Here is a 17,925-nt window from a genome sequence, read left to right as displayed (position 1 = left end):
CTTGACCTCCCACCCATCCCCAAACAACCACAAACATACCTTCTGTGCAAAGTTGGTATGCAGAATTTCACGCCTCAGCAAGTGAGGGTAAGTCCCAGGCCAGGGGCTAAAGAGCAAAAGAGTGCCTATGCTCAGACTTTCCCTGCTAGGGATAGTTTATCTGGAACAAGGCCTACTCTCTTGTATCCAGCAAGGATCTAGAAATCCTGCATGAATCTGCAAGGCACATTGGCAGCATAAATTTGCATAAACTGCCCCACCTATTGCCTTCCTACTTCCTGTGCTGTAGTTGTTTGTGTAGAGAGAGAGGTCGCAGGCAAGGAAATGTTGTGAGTCGGATACAGGACCCTAAATAGCTGGTGAGAGGTATGTGGTGTTCTAAAAGCATGAAAACTGTATACCTGTGAAATAAAGTGCTTTCGTATGTGTTCTTCTGTGTTTATTGTCCTGTGCATAAAGGTGCACCTTGTGTTTGAAGGTTTAAATTTTTTCAGGCATGCATTGAGGTAGACGTTTCTGAGTAACTTTTATTCATTTCTTAAAAGCATATACTGTCAGGATGGCCGAGAGGTCTAAGGCGCTGTGTTTAGGCCACAGTCTCCTTTGGAGGCGTGGGTTCGAATCCCACTTCTGACATGCCTTTTGGAGATTTAATCTCCTTTATCAGGTTAACATCTGATGGAAGTTGCATCTGTTGGTCTTCACTTGGCACGTTATTCCGTTCTCCTCTTGTCAAGAGAGATGGGGTTTCTCATATATTTAGGTTCTATAACGTCTTGCTGACAAAGCGCAATCCTTACCAAATGAGCATAGGACCCATGTAAGAGGTCATCTGGAAGAGTCATGCTCTTGTATGCCCTGGCCAGACGGGCCCAGCAAATTTGGAAGAATGCCATTCATCTGGTAGACAACTGGACTCCAGCACACTTACAGCAATTTCCTCAGGGCTTTGATCAGGGGCTGCTTAAATTTGCATACTCCACCCTATGTTGTGACTTTGAGATCCCTTGTTGAAATTGCTTTAGCCAGCCAAGAGGTGGCTATTGTCTCAATTTCAAAGCAGCTTTGAGCCGTTCAAGTGGCTGGTGAATAGCACTTTCTCTTTGTTCGCCTCAAAGTTCTAAAGAGTTCTCCATAGGTCCTGCTCTGTACAGATTGTTCAAAGATCTGTTGGAAGTGCATATAATAGGATAAATAAATTGAGGGCATTCCTTTTCAGTACCTCACCTGCATGGCTGTCTGGCCTCTGGAATATGCTGGGAAAGCAAGTCAGGATGGCCGAGTGGTCTAAGGCGCTGCGTTCAGGTCGCAGTCTCCTCTGGAGGCGTGGGTTCAAATGCCACTTCTGACAGTCCTGTGTTTACTCTAATTTTTTTCTTGAGAAATATGATCATTTCCCTCGCAGTGGCTTATAGGATTGTCTTCTTGGAAGAGTGCAGTGAGTTTTTTTCTTGCTCTAGCCACTATTGGCCTAAGCTCTGTGCATTTTTTGGTTCCTAATATCTTTCTCACCCTTTAGATGAAAAAGCAGCATGGGGTCAGGATGGCTGAGTGGTCTAAGGCGCTGCGTTAAGGCCGCAGTCTCTCCTGGAGGCGTGGGTTCGAATCCCACTTCTGACAAAACTTGAATTCCATTTTCTCTCTCAGTTCCTTTAGAATCTCAGCTAAAAATTGGCAATGTAAATAATATCTGAATAAGTACCAAACTTCAGTTTCAACTGCAAATGCATTTGCCCTATTCTATCTTTAACGTTAATGTAATATTCTTCTAGCACTCGTGGTGTTTTATATTTCTTTTGTGGGGTACTTTAAAAATCTTTTTTATGAAAGAAATGGGTTACATTAAGTCTTGTGATGTTTTAGGTTTCCAATAAGGAGGTTTTAAATTTTATGTCACGTCATTTTCAGATGCTTCATTCAAGAGATGTTTCCACTATAGAATGCAGAGCAAGGGCAAAAATACAAGTGATAGAGCGAGTGAGTGAGAAGGAGTGTTGTGGAAGGAGAGAATGAAACAAAGACAGAGTGAGTGAATGGCAGGGAGGCATAGAAGAGTAGTCTAGTAGTGAAGGAGACCTGCTTTTCCCTGCTCTTGACCTCCCACCCATCCCCAAACAACCACAAACATACCTTCTGTGCAAAGTTGGTATGCAGAATTTCACGCCTCAGCAAGTGAGGGTGAGTCCCAGGCCAGGGGCTAAAGAGCAAAAGAGTGCCTGTGCTCAGACTTTCCCTGCTAGGGATAGTTTATCTGGAACAAGGCCTACTCTCTTGTATCCAGCAAGGATCTAGAAATCCTGCATGAATCTGCAAGGCACATTGGCAGCATAAATTTGCATAAACTGCCCCACCTATTGCCTTCCTACTTCCTGTGCTGTAGTTGTTTGTGTAGAGAGAGAGGTCGCAGGCAAGGAAATGTTGTGAGTCGGATACAGGACCCTAAATAGCTGGTGAGAGGTATGTGGTGTTCTAAAAGCATGAAAACTGTATACCTGTGAAATAAAGTGCTTTCGTATGTGTTCTTCTGTGTTTATTGTCCTGTGCATAAAGTTGCACCTTGTGTTTGAAGGTTTAAATTATTTCAGGCTTGCATGGAGGTAGACGTTTCTGAGTAACTTTTATTCATTTCTTAAAAGCCTATACTGTCAGGATGGCCGAGAGGTCTAAGGCGCTGTGTTTAGGCCACAGTCTCCTTTGGAGGCGTGGGTTCGAATCCCACTTCTGATATGCCTTTTGGAGATTTAATCTCCTTTATCAGGTTAACATCTGATGGAAGTTGCATCTGTTGGTCTTCACTTGGCACGTTATTCCGTTCTCCTCTTGTCAAGAGAGATGGGGTTTCTCATATATTTAGGTTCTATGACGTCTTGCTGACAAAGCGCAATCCTTACCAAATGAGCATAGGACCCATGTAAGAGGTCATCTGGAAGAGTCATGCTCTTGTATGCCCTGGCCAGACTGGCCCTGCAAATTTGGAAGAATGCCATGCATCTGGTAGACAACTGGACTCCAGCACACTTACAGCAATTTCCTTAGGGCTTTGATCAGGGGCTGCTTAAATTTGCATACTCCACCCTATGTTGTGACTTTGAGATCCCTTGTTGAAATTGCTTTAGCCAGCCAAGAGGTGGCTATTGTCTCAATTTCAAAGCAGCTTTGAGCCGTTCAAGTGGCTGGTGAATAGCACTTTCTCTTTGTTCGCCTCAAAGTTCTAAAGAGTTCTCCATAGGTCCTGCTCTGTACAGATTGTTCAAAGATCTGTTGGAAGTGCATATGCTAGGATAAATAAATTGAGGGCATTTCTTTTCAGTACCTCACCTGCATGGCTGTCTGGCCTCTGGAAGATACTGGGAAAGCAAGTCAGGATGGCAGAGTGGTCTAAGGCGCTGCGTTCAGGTCGCAGTCTCCTCTGGAGGCGTGGGTTCAAATCCCACTTCTGACAGTCCTGTGTTTACTCTAATTATTTTCTTGAGAAATATGATCATTTCCCTCGCAGTGGCTTATAGGATTGTCTTCTTGGAAGAGTGCAGTGAGTTTTTTTCTTGCTCTAGCCACTATTGGCTTAAGCTCTGTGCATTTTTTGGTTCCTAATATCTTTCTCACCCTTTAGATGAAAAAGCAGCATGGGGTCAGGATGGCCGAGTGGTCTAAGGAACTGCGTTAAGGCCGCAGTCTCTCCTGGAGGCGTGGGTTCAAATCCCACTTCTGACAAAACTTGAATTCTATTTTCTCTCTCAGTTCCTTTAGAATCTCAGCTAAAAATTGGCAATGTAAATAATATCTGAATAAGTACCAAACTTCAGTTTCAACTGCAAATGCATTTGCCCTATTCTATCTTTAACGTTAATGTAATATTCTTCTAGCACTCGTGGTGTTTTATATTTGTTTTGTGGGGTACTTTAAAAATCTTTTTTATGAAAGAAATGGGTTATATTAAGTCTTGTGATGTTTTAGGTTTCCAATAAGGAGGTTTTAAATTTTATGTCACGTCATTTTCAGATGCTTCATTCAAGAGATGTTTCCACTATAGAATGCAGAGCAAGGGCAAAAATACAAGTGATAGAGCGAGTGAGTGAGAAGGAGTGTTGTGGAAGGAGAGAATGAAACAAAGACAGAGTGAGTGAATGGCAGGGAGGCATAGAAGAGGAGTCTAGTAGTGAAGGAGACCTGCTTTTCCCTGCTCTTGACCTCCCACCCATCCCCAAACAACCACAAACATACCTTCTGTGCAAAGTTGGTATGCAGAATTTCATGCCTCAGCAAGTGAGGGTGAGTCCCAGGCCAGGGGCTAAAGAGCAAAAGAGTGCCTGTGCTCAGACTTTCCCTGCTAGGGATAGTTTATCTGGAACAAGGCCTACTCTCTTGTATCCAGCAAGGATCTGCAAGGTACATTGGCAGCATACATTTGCATAAACTGCCCCACCTATTGCCTTCCTACTTCCTGTGCTGTAGTTGTTTGTGTAGAGAGAGAGGTCACAGGCAAGGAAATGTTGTGAGTCGGATACAGGACCCTAAATAGCTGGTGAGAGGTATGTGGTGTTCTAAAAGCATGAAAACTGTATACCTGTGAAATAAAGTGCTTTCGTATGCGTTCTTCTGTGTTTATTGTCCTGTGCATAAAGTTGCACCTTGTGTTTGAAGGTTTAAATTATTTCAGGCTTGCATGGAGGTAGACGTTTCTGAGTAACTTTTATTCATTTCTTAAAAGCCTATACTGTCAGGATGGCCGAGAGGTTTATGGCGCTGTGTTTAGGCCACAGTCTCCTTTGGAGGTGTGGGTTCGAATCCCACTTCTGACATGCCTTTTGGAGATTTAATCTCCTTTATCAGGTTAACATCTGATGGAAGTTGCATCTGTTGGTCTTCACCTGGCACGTTATTCCGTTCTCCTCTTGTCAAGAGAGATGGGGTTTCTCATATATTTAGGTTCTATAACGTCTTGCTGACAAAGCGCAATCCTTACCAAATGAGCATAGGACCCATGTAAGAGGTCATCTGGAAGAGTCATGCTCTTGTATGCCCTGCCCAGACGGGCCCTGCAAATTTGGAAGAATGCCTTGCATCTGGTAGACAACTGGACTCCAGCACACTTACAGCAATTTCCTCAGGGCTTTGATCAGGGGCTGCTTAAATTTGCATACTCCACCCTATGTTGTGACTTTGAGATCCCTTGTTGAAATTGCTTTAGCCAGCCAAGAGGTGGCTATTGTCTCAATTTCAAAGCAGCTTTGAGCCGTTCAAGTGGCTGGTGAATAGCACTTTCTCTTTGTTCGCCTCAAAGTTCTAAAGAGTTCTCCATAGGTCCTGCTCTGTACAGATTGTTCAAAGATCTGTTGGAAGTGCATATAATAGGATAAATAAATTGAGGGCATTCCTTTTCAGTACCTCACCTGCATGGCTGTCTGGCCTCTGGAAGATGCTGGGAAAGCAAGTCAGGATGGCCGAGTGGTCTAAGGCGCTGCCTTCAGGTTGCAGTCTCCTCTGGAGGCAGGGGTTCAAATCCCACTTCTGACAGTCCTGTGTTTACTCTAATTTTTTTCTTGAGAAATATGATCATTTCCCTCGCAGTGGCTTATAGGATTGTCTTCTTGGAAGAGTGCAGTGAGTTTTTTTCTTGCTCTAGCCACTATTGGCCTAAGCTCTGTGCATTTTTTGGTTCCTAATATCTTTCTCACCCTTTAGATGAAAAAGCAGCATGGGGTCAGGATGGCCAAGTGGTCTAAGGCTCTGCGTTAAGGCCGCAGTCTCTCCTGGAGGCGTGGGTTCGAATCCCACTTCTGACAAAACTTGAATTCCATTTTCTCTCTCAGTTCCTTTAGAATCTCAGCTAAAAATTGGCAATGTAAATAATATCTGAATAAGTACCAAACTTCAGTTTCAACTGCAAATGCATTTGCCCTATTCTATCTTTAACGTTAATGTAATATTCTTCTAGCACTCGTGGTGTTTTATATTTCTTTTGTGGGGTACTTTAAAAATCTTTTTTATGAAAGAAATGGGTTACATTAAGTCTTGTGAAGTTTTAGGTTTCCAATAAGGAGGTTTTAAATTTTATGTCACGTCATTTTCAGATGCTTCATTCAAGAGATGTTTCCACTATAGAATGCAGAGCAAGGGCAAAAATACAAGTGATAGAGCGAGTGAGTGAGAAGGAGTGTTGTGGAAGGAGAGAATGAAACAAAGACAGAGTGAGTGAATGGCAGGGAGGCATAGAAGAGGAGTCTAGTAGTGAAGAAGACCTGCTTTTCCCTGCTCTTGACCTCCTACCCATCCCCAAACAACCACAAACATACCTTCTGTGCAAAGTTGGTATGCAGAATTTCACGCCTCAGCAAGTGAGGGTGAGTCCCAGGCCAGGGGCTAAAGAGCAAAAGAGTGCCTGTGCTCAGACTTTCCCTGCTAGGGATAGTTTATCTGGAACAAGGCCTACTCTCTTGTATCCAGCAAGGATCTAGAAATCCTGCATGAATCTGCAAGGCACATTGGCAGCATAAATTTGCATAAACTGCCCCACCTATTGCCTTCCTACTTCCTGTGCTGTAGTTGTTTGTGTAGAGAGAGAGGTCGCAGGCAAGGAAATGTTGTGAGTCGGATACAGGACCCTAAATAGCTGGTGAGAGGTATGTGGTGTTCTAAAAGCATGAAAACTGTATACCTGTGAAATAAAGTGCTTTCGTATGTGTTCTTCTGTGTTTATTGTCCTGTGCATAAAGTTGCACCTTGTGTTTGAAGGGTTAAATTATTTCAGGCTTGCATGGAGGTAGACGTTTCTGAGTAACTTTTATTCATTTCTTAAAAGCCTAAACTGTCAGGATGGCCGAGAGGTCTAAGGTGCTGTGTTTAGGCCACAGTCTCCTTTGGAGGCGTGGGTTCGAATCCCACTTCTGACATGCCTTTTGGAGATTTAATCTCCTTTATCAGGTTAACATCTGATGGAAGTTGCATCTGTTGGTCTTCACCTGGCACGTTATTCCGTTCTCCTCTTGTCAAGAGAGATGGGGTTTCTCATATATTTAGGTTCTATAACGTCTTGCTGACAAAGCGCAATCCTTACCAAATGAGCATAGGACCCATGTAAGAGGTCATCTGGAAGAGTCATGCTCTTGTATGCCCTGGCCAGACGGGCCCTGCAAATTTGGAAGAATGCCATTCATCTGGTAGACAACTGGACTCCAGCACACTTACAGCAATTTCCTCAGGGCTTTGATCAGGGGCTGCTTAAATTTGCATACTCCACCCTATGTTGTGACTTTGAGATCCCTTGTTGAAATTGCTTTAGCCAGCCAAGAGGTGGCTATTGTCTCAATTTCAAAGCAGCTTTGAGCCGTTCAAGTGGCTGGTGAATAGCACTTTCTCTTTGTTCGCTTCAAAGTTCTAAAGAGTTCTCCATAGGTCCTGCTCTGTACAGATTGTTCAAAGATCTGTTGGAAGTGCATATAATAGGATAAATAAATTGAGGGCATTCCTTTTCAGTACCTCACCTGCATGGCTGTCTGGCCTCTGGAAGATGCTGGGAAAGCAAGTCAGGATGGCCGAGTGGTCTAAGGCGCTGCGTTCAGGTCGCAGTCTCCTCTGGAGGCGTGGGTTCAAATCCCACTTCTGACAGTCCTGTGTTTACTCTAATTTTTTTCTTGAGAAATATGATCATTTCCCTCGCAGTGGCTTATAGGATTGTCTTCTTGGAAGAGTGCAGTGAGTTTTTTTCTTGCTCTAGCCACTATTGCCCTCAGCTCTGTGCATTTTTTGGTTCCTAATATCTTTCTCACCCTTTAGATGAAAAAGCAGCATGGGGTCAGGATGGCCGAGTGGTCTAAGGCGCTGCGTTAAGGCCGCAGTCTCTCCTGGAGGCGTGGGTTCGAATCCCACTTCTGACAAAACTTGAATTCCATTTTCTCTCTCAGTTCCTTTAGAATCTCAGCTAAAAATTGGCAATGTAAATAATATCTGAATAAGTACCAAACTTCAGTTTCAACTGCAAATGCATTTGCCCTATTCTATCTTTAACGTTAATGTAATATTCTTCTAGCACTCGTGGTGTTTTATATTTCTTTTGTGGGGTACTTTAAAAATCTTTTTTATGAAAGAAATGGGTTACATTAAGTCTTGTGATGTTTTAGGTTTCCAATAAGGAGGTTTTAAATTTTATGTCACGTCATTTTCAGATGCTTCATTCAAGAGCTGTTTCCACTATAGAATGCAGAGCAAGGGCAAAAATACAAGTGATAGAGCGAGTGAGTGAGAAGGAGTGTTGTGGAAGGAGAGAATGAAACAAAGACAGAGTGAGTGAATGGCAGGGAGGCATAGAAGAGTAGTCTAGTAGTGAAGGAGACCTGCTTTTCCCTGCTCTTGACCTCCCACCCATCCCCAAACAACCACAAACATACCTTCTGTGCAAAGTTGGTATGCAGAATTTCACGCCTCAGCAAGTGAGGGTGAGTCCCAGGCCAGGGGCTAAAGAGCAAAAGAGTGCCTGTGCTCAGACTTTCCCTGCTAGGGATAGTTTATCTGGAACAAGGCCTACTCTCTTGTATCCAGCAAGGATCTAGAAATCCTGCATGAATCTGCAAGGCACATTGGCAGCATAAATTTGCATAAACTGCCCCACCTATTGCCTTCCTACTTCCTGTGCTGTAGTTGTTTGTGTAGAGAGAGAGGTCGCAGGCAAGGAAATGTTGTGAGTCGGATACAGGACCCTAAATAGTTGGTGAGAGGTATGTGGTGTTCTAAAAGCATGAAAACTGTATACCTGTGAAATAAAGTGCTTTCGTATGTGTTCTTCTGTGTTTATTGTCCTGTGCATAAAGTTGCACCTTGTGTTTGAAGGTTTAAATTATTTCAGGCTTGCATGGAGGTAGACGTTTCTGAGTAACTTTTATTCATTTCTTAAAAGCCTATACTGTCAGGATGGCCGAGAGGTCTAAGGCGCTGTGTTTAGGCCACAGTCTCCTTTGGAGGCGTGGGTTCGAATCCCACTTCTGATATGCCTTTTGGAGATTTAATCTCCTTTATCAGGTTAACATCTGATGGAAGTTGCATCTGTTGGTCTTCACTTGGCACGTTATTCCGTTCTCCTCTTGTCAAGAGAGATGGGGTTTCTCATATATTTAGGTTCTATGACGTCTTGCTGACAAAGCGCAATCCTTACCAAATGAGCATAGGACCCATGTAAGAGGTCATCTGGAAGAGTCATGCTCTTGTATGCCCTGGCCAGACTGGCCCTGCAAATTTGGAAGAATGCCATGCATCTGGTAGACAACTGGACTCCAGCACACTTACAGCAATTTCCTTAGGGCTTTGATCAGGGGCTGCTTAAATTTGCATACTCCACCCTATGTTGTGACTTTGAGATCCCTTGTTGAAATTGCTTTAGCCAGCCAAGAGGTGGCTATTGTCTCAATTTCAAAGCAGCTTTGAGCCGTTCAAGTGGCTGGTGAATAGCACTTTCTCTTTGTTCGCCTCAAAGTTCTAAAGAGTTCTCCATAGGTCCTGCTCTGTACAGATTGTTCAAAGATCTGTTGGAAGTGCATATGCTAGGATAAATAAATTGAGGGCATTTCTTTTCAGTACCTCACCTGCATGGCTGTCTGGCCTCTGGAAGATGCTGGGAAAGCAAGTCAGGATGGCAGAGTGGTCTAAGGCGCTGCGTTCAGGTCGCAGTCTCCTCTGGAGGCGTGGGTTCAAATCCCACTTCTGACAGTCCTGTGTTTACTCTAATTATTTTCTTGAGAAATATGATCATTTCCCTCGCAGTGGCTTATAGGATTGTCTTCTTGGAAGAGTGCAGTGAGTTTTTTTCTTGCTCTAGCCACTATTGGCTTAAGCTCTGTGCATTTTTTGGTTCCTAATATCTTTCTCACCCTTTAGATGAAAAAGCAGCATGGGGTCAGGATGGCCGAGTGGTCTAAGGAACTGCGTTAAGGCCGCAGTCTCTCCTGGAGGCGTGGGTTCAAATCCCACTTCTGACAAAACTTGAATTCTATTTTCTCTCTCAGTTCCTTTAGAATCTCAGCTAAAAATTGGCAATGTAAATAATATCTGAATAAGTACCAAACTTCAGTTTCAACTGCAAATGCATTTGCCCTATTCTATCTTTAACGTTAATGTAATATTCTTCTAGCACTCGTGGTGTTTTATATTTGTTTTGTGGGGTACTTTAAAAATCTTTTTTATGAAAGAAATGGGTTATATTAAGTCTTGTGATGTTTTAGGTTTCCAATAAGGAGGTTTTAAATTTTATGTCACGTCATTTTCAGATGCTTCATTCAAGAGATGTTTCCACTATAGAATGCAGAGCATGGGCAAAAATACAAGTGATAGAGCGAGTGAGTGAGAAGGAGTGTTGTGGAAGGAGAGAATGAAACAAAGACAGAGTGAGTGAATGGCAGGGAGGCATAGAAGAGGAGTCTAGTAGTGAAGGAGACCTGCTTTTCCCTGCTCTTGACCTCCCACCCATCCCCAAACAACCACAAACATACCTTCTGTGCAAAGTTGGTATGCAGAATTTCATGCCTCAGCAAGTGAGGGTGAGTCCCAGGCCAGGGGCTAAAGAGCAAAAGAGTGCCTGTGCTCAGACTTTCCCTGCTAGGGATAGTTTATCTGGAACAAGGCCTACTCTCTTGTATCCAGCAAGGATCTGCAAGGTACATTGGCAGCATACATTTGCATAAACTGCCCCACCTATTGCCTTCCTACTTCCTGTGCTGTAGTTGTTTGTGTAGAGAGAGAGGTCACAGGCAAGGAAATGTTGTGAGTCGGATACAGGACCCTAAATAGCTGGTGAGAGGTATGTGGTGTTCTAAAAGCATGAAAACTGTATACCTGTGAAATAAAGTGCTTTCGTATGCGTTCTTCTGTGTTTATTGTCCTGTGCATAAAGTTGCACCTTGTGTTTGAAGGTTTAAATTATTTCAGGCTTGCATGGAGGTAGACGTTTCTGAGTAACTTTTATTCATTTCTTAAAAGCCTATACTGTCAGGATGGCCGAGAGGTTTATGGCGCTGTGTTTAGGCCACAGTCTCCTTTGGAGGTGTGGGTTCGAATCCCACTTCTGACATGCCTTTTGGAGATTTAATCTCCTTTATCAGGTTAACATCTGATGGAAGTTGCATCTGTTGGTCTTCACCTGGCACGTTATTCCGTTCTCCTCTTGTCAAGAGAGATGGGGTTTCTCATATATTTAGGTTCTATAACGTCTTGCTGACAAAGCGCAATCCTTACCAAATGAGCATAGGACCCATGTAAGAGGTCATCTGGAAGAGTCATGCTCTTGTATGCCCTGCCCAGACGGGCCCTGCAAATTTGGAAGAATGCCTTGCATCTGGTAGACAACTGGACTCCAGCACACTTACAGCAATTTCCTCAGGGCTTTGATCAGGGGCTGCTTAAATTTGCATACTCCACCCTATGTTGTGACTTTGAGATCCCTTGTTGAAATTGCTTTAGCCAGCCAAGAGGTGGCTATTGTCTCAATTTCAAAGCAGCTTTGAGCCGTTCAAGTGGCTGGTGAATAGCACTTTCTCTTTGTTCGCCTCAAAGTTCTAAAGAGTTCTCCATAGGTCCTGCTCTGTACAGATTGTTCAAAGATCTGTTGGAAGTGCATATAATAGGATAAATAAATTGAGGGCATTCCTTTTCAGTACCTCACCTGCATGGCTGTCTGGCCTCTGGAAGATGCTGGGAAAGCAAGTCAGGATGGCCGAGTGGTCTAAGGCGCTGCCTTCAGGTTGCAGTCTCCTCTGGAGGCAGGGGTTCAAATCCCACTTCTGACAGTCCTGTGTTTACTCTAATTTTTTTCTTGAGAAATATGATCATTTCCCTCGCAGTGGCTTATAGGATTGTCTTCTTGGAAGAGTGCAGTGAGTTTTTTTCTTGCTCTAGCCACTATTGGCCTAAGCTCTGTGGATTTTTTGGTTCCTAATATCTTTCTCACCCTTTAGATGAAAAAGCAGCATGGGGTCAGGATGGCCAAGTGGTCTAAGGCTCTGCGTTAAGGCCGCAGTCTCTCCTGGAGGCGTGGGTTCGAATCCCACTTCTGACAAAACTTGAATTCCATTTTCTCTCTCAGTTCCTTTAGAATCTCAGCTAAAAATTGGCAATGTAAATAATATCTGAATAAGTACCAAACTTCAGTTTCAACTGCAAATGCATTTGCCCTATTCTATCTTTAACGTTAATGTAATATTCTTCTAGCACTCGTGGTGTTTTATATTTCTTTTGTGGGGTACTTTAAAAATCTTTTTTATGAAAGAAATGGGTTACATTAAGTCTTGTGAAGTTTTAGGTTTCCAATAAGGAGGTTTTAAATTTTATGTCACGTCATTTTCAGATGCTTCATTCAAGAGATGTTTCCACTATAGAATGCAGAGCAAGGGCAAAAATACAAGTGATAGAGCGAGTGAGTGAGAAGGAGTGTTGTGGAAGGAGAGAATGAAACAAAGACAGAGTGAGTGAATGGCAGGGAGGCATAGAAGAGGAGTCTAGTAGTGAAGAATACCTGCTTTTCCCTGCTCTTGACCTCCTACCCATCCCCAAACAACCACAAACATACCTTCTGTGCAAAGTTGGTATGCAGAATTTCACGCCTCAGCAAGTGAGGGTGAGTCCCAGGCCAGGGGCTAAAGAGCAAAAGAGTGCCTGTGCTCAGACTTTCCCTGCTAGGGATAGTTTATCTGGAACAAGGCCTACTCTCTTGTATCCAGCAAGGATCTAGAAATCCTGCATGAATCTGCAAGGCACATTGGCAGCATAAATTTGCATAAACTGCCCCACCTATTGCCTCCTACTTCCTGTGCTGTAGTTGTTTGTGTAGAGAGAGAGGTCGCAGGCAAGGAAATGTTGTGAGTCGGATACAGGACCCTAAATAGCTGGTGAGAGGTATGTGGTGTTCTAAAAGCATGAAAACTGTATACCTGTGAAATAAAGTGCTTTCGTATGTGTTCTTCTGTGTTTATTGTCCTGTGCATAAAGTTGCACCTTGTGTTTGAAGGGTTAAATTATTTCAGGCTTGCATGGAGGTAGACGTTTCTGAGTAACTTTTATTCATTTATTAAAAGCCTATACTGTCAGGATGGCCGAGAGGTCTAAGGTGCTGTGTTTAGGCCACAGTCTCCTTTGGAGGCGTGGGTTCGAATCCCACTTCTGACATGCCTTTTGGAGATTTAATCTCCTTTATCAGGTTAACATCTGATGGAAGTTGCATCTGTTGGTCTTCACCTGGCACGTTATTCCGTTCTCCTCTTGTCAAGAGAGATGGGGTTTCTCATATATTTAGGTTCTATAACGTCTTGCTGACAAAGCGCAATCCTTACCAAATGAGCATAGGACCCATGTAAGAGGTCATCTGGAAGAGTCATGCTCTTGTATGCCCTGGCCAGACGGGCCCTGCAAATTTGGAAGAATGCCATTCATCTGGTAGACAACTGGACTCCAGCACACTTACAGCAATTTCCTCAGGGCTTTGATCAGGGGCTGCTTAAATTTGCATACTCCACCCTATGTTGTGACTTTGAGATCCCTTGTTGAAATTGCTTTAGCCAGCCAAGAGGTGGCTATTGTCTCAATTTCAAAGCAGCTTTGAGCCGTTCAAGTGGCTGGTGAATAGCACTTTCTCTTTGTTCGCTTCAAAGTTCTAAAGAGTTCTCCATAGGTCCTGCTCTGTACAGATTGTTCAAAGATCTGTTGGAAGTGCATATAATAGGATAAATAAATTGAGGGCATTCCTTTTCAGTACCTCACCTGCATGGCTGTCTGGCCTCTGGAAGATGCTGGGAAAGCAAGTCAGGATGGCCGAGTGGTCTAAGGCGCTGCGTTCAGGTCGCAGTCTCCTCTGGAGGCGTGGGTTCAAATCCCACTTCTGACAGTCCTGTGTTTACTCTAATTTTTTTCTTGAGAAATATGATCATTTCCCTCGCAGTGGCTTATAGGATTGTCTTCTTGGAAGAGTGCAGTGAGTTTTTTTCTTGCTCTAGCCACTATTGCCCTCAGCTCTGTGCATTTTTTGGTTCCTAATATCTTTCTCACCCTTTAGATGAAAAAGCAGCATGGGGTCAGGATGGCCGAGTGGTCTAAGGCGCTGCGTTAAGGCCGCAGTCTCTCCTGGAGGCGTGGGTTCGAATCCCACTTCTGACAAAACTTGAATTCCATTTTCTCTCTCAGTTCCTTTAGAATCTCAGCTAAAAATTGGCAATGTAAATAATATCTGAATAAGTACCAAACTTCAGTTTCAACTGCAAATGCATTTGCCCTATTCTATCTTTAACGTTAATGTAATATTCTTCTAGCACTCGTGGTGTTTTATATTTCTTTTGTGGGGTACTTTAAAAATCTTTTTTATGAAAGAAATGGGTTACATTAAGTCTTGTGATGTTTTAGGTTTCCAATAAGGAGGTTTTAAATTTTATGTCACGTCATTTTCAGATGCTTCATTCAAGAGCTGTTTCCACTATAGAATGCAGAGCAAGGGCAAAAATACAAGTGATAGAGCGAGTGAGTGAGAAGGAGTGTTGTGGAAGGAGAGAATGAAACAAAGACAGAGTGAGTGAATGGCAGGGAGGCATAGAAGAGGAGTCTAGTAGTGAAGGAGACCTGCTTTTCCCTGCTCTTGACCTCCCACCCATCCCCAAACAACAACAAACATACCTTCTGTGCAAAGTTGGTATGCAGATTTTCACGCCTCAGCAAGTGAGGGTGAGTCCCAGGCCAGGGGCTAAAGAGCAAAAGAGTGCCTGTGCTCAGACTTTCCCTGCTAGGGATAGTTTATCTGGAACAAGTCCTTCTCTCTTGTATCCAGCAAGGATCTAGAAATCCTGCATGAATCTGCAAGGCACATTGGCAGCATAAATTTGCATAAACTGCCCCACCTATTGCCTTCCTACTTCCTGTGCTGTAGTTGTTTGTGTAGAGAGAGAGGTCGCAGGCAAGGAAATGTTGTGAGTCGGATACAGGACCCTAAATAGCTGGTGAGAGGTATGTGGTGTTCTAAAAGCATGAAAACTGTATACCTGTGAAATAAAGTGCTTTCGTACGTGTTCTTCTGTGTTTATTGTCCTGTGCATAAAGTTGCACCTTGTGTTTGAAGGTTTAAATTATTTCAGGCTTGCATGGAGGTAGACGTTTCTGAGTAACTTTTATTCATTTCTTAAAAGCCTATACTGTCAGGATGGCCGAGAGGTCTAAGGTGCTGTGTTTAGGCCACAGTCTCCTTTGGAGGCGTGGGTTCGAATCCCACTTCTGACATGCCTTTTGGACATTTAATCTCCTTTATCAGGTTAACATCTGATGGAAGTTGCATCTGTTGGTCTTCACCTGGCACGTTATTCCGTTCTCCTCTTGTCAAGAGAGATGGGGTTTCTCATATATTTAGGTTCTATAACGTCTTGCTGACAAAGCGCAATCCTTACCAAATGAGCATAGGACCCATGTAAGAGGTCATCTGGAAGAGTCATGCTCTTGTATGCCCTGGCCAGACGGGCCCTGCAAATTTGGAAGAATGCCATGCATCTGGTAGACAACTGGACTCCAGCACACTTACAGCAATTTCCTTAGGGCTTTGATCAGGGGCTGCTTAAATTTGCATACTCCACCCTATGTTGTGACTTTGAGATCCCTTGTTGAAATTGCTTTAGCCAGCCAAGAGGTGGCTATTGTCTCAATTTCAAAGCAGCTTTGAGCCATTCAAGTGGCTGGTGAATAGCACTTTCTCTTTGTTCGCCTCAAAGTTCTAAAGAGTTCTCCATAGGTCCTGCTCTGTACAGATTGTTCAAAGATCTGTTGGAAGTGCATATAATAGGATAAATAAATTGAGGGCATTCCTTTTCAGTACCTCACCTGCATGGCTGTCTGGCCTCTGGAAGATGCTGGGAAAGCAAGTCAGGATGGCCGAGTGGTCTAAGGCGCTGCGTTCAGGTCGCAGTCTCCTCTGGAGGCGTGGGTTCAAATCCCACTTCTGACAGTCCTGTGTTTACTCTAATTTTTTTCTTGAGAAATATGATCATTTCCCTCGCAGTGGCTTATAGGATTGTCTTCTTGGAAGAGTGCAGTGAGTTTTTTTCTTGCCCTAGCCACTATTGGCCTAAGCTCTGTGCATTTTTTGATTCCTAATATCTTTCTCACCCTTTAGATGACAAAGCCGCATGGGGTCAGGATGGCCGAGTGGTCTAAGGTGCTGCGTTAAGGCTGCAGTCTCTCCTGGAGGCATGGGTTCGAATCCCACTTCTGACAAAACTTGAATTCCATTTTCTCTCTCAGTTCCTTTAGAATCTCAGCTAAAAATTGGCAATGTAAATAATATCTGAATAAGTACCAAACTTCAGTTTCAACTGCAAATGCATTTGCCCTATTCTATCTTTAACATTAATGTAATATTCTTCTAGCACTCGTGGTGTTTTATATTTGTTTTGTGGGGTACTTTAAAAATCTTTTTTATGAAAGAAATGGGTTACATTAAGTCTTGTGATGTTTTAGGTTTCCAATAAGGAGGTTTTAAATTTTATGTCACGTCATTTTCAGATGCTTTATTCAAGAGATGTTTCCACTATAGAATGCAGAGCAAGGGCAAAAATACAAGTGATAGAGCGAGTGAGTGAGAAGGAGTGTTGTGGAAGGAGAGAATGAAACAAAGACAGAGTGAGTGAACGGCAGGGAGGCATAGAAGAGGAGTCTAGTAGTGAAGGAGACCTGCTTTTCCCTGCTCTTGACCTCCCACCCATCCCCAAACAACCACAAACATACCTTCTGTGCAAAGTTGGTATGCAGAATTTCACGCCTCAGCAAGTGAGGGTGAGTCCCAGGCCAGGGGCTAAAGAGCAAAAGAGTGCCTGTGCTCAGACTTTCCCTGCTAGGGATAGTTTATCTAGAACAAGGCCTACTCTCTTGTATCCAGCAAGGATCTAGAAATCCTGCATGAATCTGCAAGGCACATTGGCAGCATAAATTTGCATAAACTGCCCCACCTATTGCCTTCCTACTTCCTGTGCTGTAGTTGTTTGTGTAGAGAGAGAGGTCGCAGGCAAGGAAATGTTGTGAGTCGGATACAGGACCCTAAATAGCTGGTGAGAGGTATGTGGTGTTCTAAAAGCATGAAAACTGTATACCTGTGAAATAAAGTGCTTTCGTATGTGTTCTTCTGTGTTTATTGTCCTGTGCATAAAGTTGCACCTTGTGTTTGAAGGTTTAAATTATTTCAGGCTTGCATTGAGGTAGACGTTTCTGAGTAACTTTTATTCATTTCTTAAAAGCATATACTGTCAGGATGGCCGAGAGGTCTAAGGCGCTGTGTTTAGGCCACAGTCTCCTTTGGAGGCGTGGGTTCGAATTCCACTTCTGACATTCCTTTTGGAGATTTAATCTCCTTTATCAGGTTAACATCTGATGGAAGTTGCATCTGTTGGTCTTCACCTGGCACGTTATTCCGTTCTCCTCTTGTCAAGAGAGATGGGGTTTCTCATATATTTAGGTTCTATAACGTCTTGCTGACAAAGCGCAATCCTTACCAAATGAGCATAGGACCCATGTAAGAGGTCATCTGGAAGAGTCATGCTCTTGTATGCCCTGGCCAGACGGGCCCTGAAAATTTGGAAGAATGCCATGCATCTGGTAGACAACTGGACTCCAGCACACTTACAGCAATTTCCTTAGGGCTTTGATCAGGGGCTGCTTAAATTTGCATACTCCACCCTATGTTGTGACTTTGAGATCCCTTGTTGAAATTGCTTTAGCCAGCCAAGAGGTGGCTATTGTCTCAATTTCAAAGCAGCTTTGAGCCGTTCAAGTGGCTGGTGAATAGCACTTTCTCTTTGTTCGCCTCAAAGTTCTAAAGAGTTCTCCATAGGTCCTGCTGTACAGATTGTTCAAAGATCTGTTGGAAGTGCATATAATAGGATAAATAAATTGAGGGCATTCCTTTTCAGTACCTCACCTGCATGGCTG

The 17,925-nt window shown here is 43.4% G+C and overlaps 16 non-coding genes across 16 annotated transcripts; all 16 read left to right on the top strand.

Moving 5' to 3' along the window:
• Positions 1-553: 553 nt before the first annotated feature.
• On the top strand, positions 554-636 carry TRNAL-UAG (transfer RNA leucine (anticodon UAG)). Its single transcript has one exon. It is a non-coding gene; the product is annotated as a tRNA-Leu (tRNA).
• A 901-nt stretch (positions 637-1,537) lies between these two features.
• TRNAL-AAG (transfer RNA leucine (anticodon AAG)) lies at positions 1,538-1,620 on the top strand. The gene has a single exon. It is a non-coding gene; the product is annotated as a tRNA-Leu (tRNA).
• A 1,024-nt stretch (positions 1,621-2,644) lies between these two features.
• On the top strand, positions 2,645-2,727 carry TRNAL-UAG (transfer RNA leucine (anticodon UAG)). The gene has a single exon. It is a non-coding gene; the product is annotated as a tRNA-Leu (tRNA).
• Positions 2,728-4,716: 1,989 nt separating this feature from the next.
• TRNAL-UAG (transfer RNA leucine (anticodon UAG)) lies at positions 4,717-4,799 on the top strand. Its single transcript has one exon. It is a non-coding gene; the product is annotated as a tRNA-Leu (tRNA).
• Positions 4,800-5,700: 901 nt separating this feature from the next.
• Positions 5,701-5,783, top strand: TRNAL-AAG (transfer RNA leucine (anticodon AAG)). The gene has a single exon. It is a non-coding gene; the product is annotated as a tRNA-Leu (tRNA).
• Positions 5,784-6,807: 1,024 nt separating this feature from the next.
• TRNAL-UAG (transfer RNA leucine (anticodon UAG)) lies at positions 6,808-6,890 on the top strand. The gene has a single exon. It is a non-coding gene; the product is annotated as a tRNA-Leu (tRNA).
• Positions 6,891-7,522: 632 nt separating this feature from the next.
• On the top strand, positions 7,523-7,605 carry TRNAL-CAG (transfer RNA leucine (anticodon CAG)). The gene has a single exon. It is a non-coding gene; the product is annotated as a tRNA-Leu (tRNA).
• Positions 7,606-7,791: 186 nt separating this feature from the next.
• TRNAL-AAG (transfer RNA leucine (anticodon AAG)) lies at positions 7,792-7,874 on the top strand. Its single transcript has one exon. It is a non-coding gene; the product is annotated as a tRNA-Leu (tRNA).
• A 1,024-nt stretch (positions 7,875-8,898) lies between these two features.
• Positions 8,899-8,981, top strand: TRNAL-UAG (transfer RNA leucine (anticodon UAG)). The gene has a single exon. It is a non-coding gene; the product is annotated as a tRNA-Leu (tRNA).
• Positions 8,982-10,970: 1,989 nt separating this feature from the next.
• On the top strand, positions 10,971-11,053 carry TRNAL-UAG (transfer RNA leucine (anticodon UAG)). The gene has a single exon. It is a non-coding gene; the product is annotated as a tRNA-Leu (tRNA).
• Positions 11,054-11,954: 901 nt separating this feature from the next.
• On the top strand, positions 11,955-12,037 carry TRNAL-AAG (transfer RNA leucine (anticodon AAG)). The gene has a single exon. It is a non-coding gene; the product is annotated as a tRNA-Leu (tRNA).
• A 1,023-nt stretch (positions 12,038-13,060) lies between these two features.
• On the top strand, positions 13,061-13,143 carry TRNAL-UAG (transfer RNA leucine (anticodon UAG)). The gene has a single exon. It is a non-coding gene; the product is annotated as a tRNA-Leu (tRNA).
• A 632-nt stretch (positions 13,144-13,775) lies between these two features.
• Positions 13,776-13,858, top strand: TRNAL-CAG (transfer RNA leucine (anticodon CAG)). Its single transcript has one exon. It is a non-coding gene; the product is annotated as a tRNA-Leu (tRNA).
• Positions 13,859-14,044: 186 nt separating this feature from the next.
• On the top strand, positions 14,045-14,127 carry TRNAL-AAG (transfer RNA leucine (anticodon AAG)). The gene has a single exon. It is a non-coding gene; the product is annotated as a tRNA-Leu (tRNA).
• A 1,024-nt stretch (positions 14,128-15,151) lies between these two features.
• Positions 15,152-15,234, top strand: TRNAL-UAG (transfer RNA leucine (anticodon UAG)). The gene has a single exon. It is a non-coding gene; the product is annotated as a tRNA-Leu (tRNA).
• Positions 15,235-15,866: 632 nt separating this feature from the next.
• Positions 15,867-15,949, top strand: TRNAL-CAG (transfer RNA leucine (anticodon CAG)). The gene has a single exon. It is a non-coding gene; the product is annotated as a tRNA-Leu (tRNA).
• The last annotated feature ends 1,976 nt before the right edge of the window (positions 15,950-17,925 follow it).

This window comes from Triturus cristatus, chromosome 6 (genome assembly GCF_964204655.1).
Source record: "Triturus cristatus chromosome 6, aTriCri1.1, whole genome shotgun sequence".
In the NCBI taxonomy this organism is placed as follows: Eukaryota; Metazoa; Chordata; class Amphibia; order Caudata; family Salamandridae; genus Triturus; species Triturus cristatus.
Note: the sequence above shows the minus strand (reverse complement) of the source record. Positions and strands in the feature narration are given on the sequence as shown.